The sequence below is a fragment of the Rhea americana genome, unplaced genomic scaffold, assembly GCF_003343005.1.
Source record: "Rhea americana isolate MKP2758 unplaced genomic scaffold, rheAme1 scaffold_56, whole genome shotgun sequence".
In the NCBI taxonomy this organism is placed as follows: Eukaryota; Metazoa; Chordata; class Aves; order Rheiformes; family Rheidae; genus Rhea; species Rhea americana.
Window position 1 is genome coordinate 3652891 of NW_028186712.1, and position 4184 is coordinate 3657074.

The window sequence follows — 4184 nt, forward strand, 5'->3', positions numbered from 1 at the left end:
CTTTTGTAGGTGTTGTACTACTGTTTCACTTTCACTAATGGGCACTTACGTTGTACTGATATTTCCCCAAAGCCACATAATGATCTATAATATTCCTGAATAATTGCTCTTTAAGTGGAAATTAACAGGGTTGAATACTCCCAGAAATATGTCAAAATATTTTTTACTATTTTAAGTAGGAGTTTGAATATTAACACAGCCTGCCAATACATTTAGATATGCTGAGAAGTTTTACAAAAKAAAGTTCTAAACTACTTTTTTTCTYCTTTTTTGGAAGGTTAAAGATTACTCACATGGTTTTGCAGAATAATTTTTGTAGCCATCTGCAGAATAGCAGAATTGATGAATTGTGTTAAAGAGAAAAGAAGGAAAGAGAACCAAATACAAGCTCATGTGGTACAAAAATGTATTTATTTAATAGTAGCTTACACTTCACAATCTCATTCATGACATTACTTGGAAATAAATCTTGCACATATTGCCTGTATTTTAGAAGCAAAATGACATACACATTTTGAAGTTAAAAAGGGAAAATTAAAAAATCAGCCTCTTTGCTATGAATGGATAAACCTTGCTGCATTTCTCAATAATAGGCACCCAGAAYAGCCTCATTTCCACAGGCTAAGCCTGCTCCAAGGCTAGAATTAATCGTGCATCGCGCAAGGAGGTCTCTCCGGCCCCCAGGTGACTCCAGCACCGTCGAGGAGGCATGTGCCTGGGGCAGCCGGGCTTTCCGGGGAGCTGGGCTGGGCCCTGACACATGGCAGCCTCGGAAGGGCCAGCTCACACCCTCGTCCCTCGCCGGAGCCAGTGGCACGGGCTTAATTTTGATCTTGGGTCCCCGCTTGAGATGCTGGTTGTGCTAACATCAAGCCGCAGCAGTGACCCCAGCTTTCGGATCGGACCCACAGTGTGCAGGAGCCAAGAGCCAGCYCTGCTGCGCTCACGGTAGCCAAGGTGGAGGTCCAGGGCAGGAGGGGGATCAAAGTGGAGCAGGACATCTGTGTCCTTAGGGAATACTGTGGTTCTAGAAGAAACTGCTTTTAATTAAGGATTTACATGCAGTCTCAGAAAAGGCTTTGGACACTCAAGAATGGGTGCTGTAAYGCTGGAGAGCAACCACCCTGTTATTCACAAAAAAAAGCTGTGCAACTCYGTGCAAACCAAACTTGTGTCATCCTCGTAGCACAAGGAACTGCAGTACTTAAGAAACATCTGGTTTTTGTTTTTCTTTTTTTTTTTAAACCTAATTAAGGATTATATGAAATGAGGACGCAAGCCTTGCTCACGCGCTAATGAAGCGAGCACAGTAGCACTGCCGGGATGGATGGAGCGGGGGAGGATGCRCCTGCTGACCCCGCAGTAGTCCAGGGGGAGGTTTGGGAAGCGCTGCGTGTCACTGAGCTTCCTTGCAGGTGGAGGAAGCAGAACAGACAGTGTCATCAGAAATCCTGCCTTATCCCACAAGGGCTCCGAGTGATCAAAGGGAAGCGCTGCAGGAGGCTGCCAGTTATTTCGGGGGCTGCCTTGTCTTTACTTCTGYATCGCATTAATGGTGGGTTCAGGCATCTCCTGCAAGACCTTTCAAGGTATAAGAGGCACCTCCCTTCTGCATCCCAGCAATTAAGAAGGCATGCACCCCAGCCACCCTGCTGGAGAAGGGAGAAGGGGCTGATTAACCCCTTCCCACCTGCAGCTTCATTTTGGAGGAATCTCCAAAATTTGAGGAATCATTACTTATCTGTGAAAACTGTTTGCTGGTAGAAGCCCTCCTCCCCCCGCCCCCCACTCCCCCCAGTGCTGGCTCTAATTAAAAGCAAACACTGATACCAAGCCTTCATAGATGCCTTCAGAAGTAGTTCCAGAAATAATTGAGAGGATGGTACAGGATAACATACGCACCCTGAAAAGCTGGCAGCTTAACACTGAATTGAGGTCCGTGGGGGATTTTCATTTTGGCGATATATCTTTGAGTGATGGCCCTCCTGGAAGGGAAGTTCTTCTCTGGGGAAAAAAGAGAGACAAATTTACTGTCCTGTTAAACCAAACAAATTAAATAATTGAACTCACAGCAATTCAGGAGTCATTTCTTGCATTTCTAGTATTTCCAAGCTTTTTAAAAATATTTCAGGCTGCATCTAGGCTGGTAAATTCTGTGTTTTTGCATACTGCTTGCACCTCTGAAGCAAAGTATCACTAAGTCCCTCTGTATTTCTCTGGATCTGCAATGTAAATACAAGTTGAATTTTGTCTGTGTTGACTTAATATGGGAWGCACTGCTGTATTTAGGTAGCCTTTTAAAACTTTAATTTTCCCCCCACTTATYTTTAGCAGTAAAGCAGTGCACTTCTAAGACAGGGAAAACAAGTTTTTAACTGTGAACTGGAGCCTTATCTTCTTATCCTTTGCAGTAATCTCTACCATTCACCCCGGCAAAGCTATTTTCTTCTCTTCCCATCTTGTGTTTTGTTGTTGTAACATTGCGATTGGAAATGGACTACTGATCCTCCGCTGCTATGGCTAAACTGAGGGGCCCAGGAGCAATTCCCAGCATGAGTGTCTGGTTGCATGTTGAGATTAGATTTGGGAACTTGCTGCTGGGTTTCCTGGAGAAGGAAGTGCAGTTGCATGGCCTGCATGGGAGCTGCCGTCCACCCCTGCCAGGCTCCTGGTGTGGGCAGCTGGAGAGCAGGAGCCCGCAGTGGAAATCAGACAGCCCCTGTCCTGGCACCTCACTTCCCTGAGCTTTTTTTCTATTGTGAGTGAGACCCACAGAAAAGGTCCAGGCACTGCTATACAGGTCTGTTTTTCCCCAATGCCTGTACCTATCAGTGTAAACACTGTGTTAAAGCTAGAGGCATTACTGTTGTATAATCAGAGCATTTCAACCCAAAAGAGCTCAAAACACATTGCAAATTCCAATTCTCCACCTAACCAGTGCATTTCTTTCAATTATATGAACAAGAATATTTCACCACTGCTATTTTAAATGACCCCCTCCATATCATTCTTTTATTAGTCAACTCTAAGCATATGAAAAAATACATTAAATTATATAAAGAGACTATTAGGCAAATTTAAATGCAAGTCCTAGCAGAAGACATGTAATTTCTATTTTAAATGAATAATAATGTTATACATTTTCCTATTAAGCTACATTTGCAAAGTTAGCCTGAAGAAATAGCAATAAGTATCTCACCAGAGCGATTCAGTGCTCAGTTGACAAAATAGACAAATGTAGTATTTCACATTTAATAGCACGCCTAAAAGAAATAACCAAATTCTCTGCCACTATAAATCAATAGTTTTATTGAATGGAAATGTTCCAGTTTATATCAGTGGTACCACATGTATGGATAATAAGATATAAGGTAAAGAGAAATACATGAAGTATCTCAACAGTCAGTATTAACATTGGGGTAGAAAGGCATATCTGTGCTTGCTTGTAGTTTTTTTCAAGTCAGTTGCTGAGAAATATTTATGTGAGYTTGGAAAAGAAGCACAGATGTCAGTGTRAGCTCCAAAACCCAGGTTTTATGGCCTCTGATCCAGTTCTTAGCACATGYGAAAAAAACCCAAAGGGTTGCTTTACATTACCTTCACTTTAGGTGGYGAAAACACACCCTGGTCACAATCCTTTTCCTGAGCCATTCCCTGTGCTCCTAGATGCCCAACCAGCATCTGAGAACCCCCAGTGACGAGGACATTCAGTGTTGGCTTCTTTGATGTTTAGGGTAGACAAACAGCTCCAAGGCACTGGGATACAAGAGGTCCACAGAGCTGGGCTAGGGATAATAATGAAAATTTTTTCACTTTTGGGTATTCTGGCTATTTTTACTTGTGCCATSCAAGTGAGAACTAGATTAGGAGGCCTAGGGATTGAGTGGATTACAAACAGAAAGCATTAARCTAATCCTAAGAGTAATGTTCCTTAAGGGCAAGGATGAACTAATGGTTGTATATTCCTTCATCCCTATATTAAAACAGTACAAGAGTAAAATGGTCAAATCAGCAGCTGCTTCCAGGCCAAGTCTGCTATATTATTCATTTCTATAAATTTTATAAATATAGGCATTGCTTAACATGGATTGCTTGCACAATCTTTAGGTATGCTCATAGGAAGAGAATTCAAGGTCAGCAGTCCCTGAAGGCTGTCAAACTATTTACAAGTTTGCTATTTATAA

General features: G+C 42.4%; 1 long non-coding RNA gene across 1 annotated transcript; it reads right to left on the bottom strand.

The window, feature by feature from the left end:
• Positions 1-392: 392 nt before the first annotated feature.
• On the bottom strand, positions 393-1991 carry LOC146587856 (uncharacterized). The gene is made up of 2 exons (XR_014897575.1): positions 1903-1991; positions 393-1572 (listed from the first exon to the last, which is right to left on the bottom strand). It is a non-coding gene; the product is annotated as an uncharacterized LOC146587856 (long non-coding RNA).
• Positions 1992-4184: the final 2193 nt, after the last annotated feature.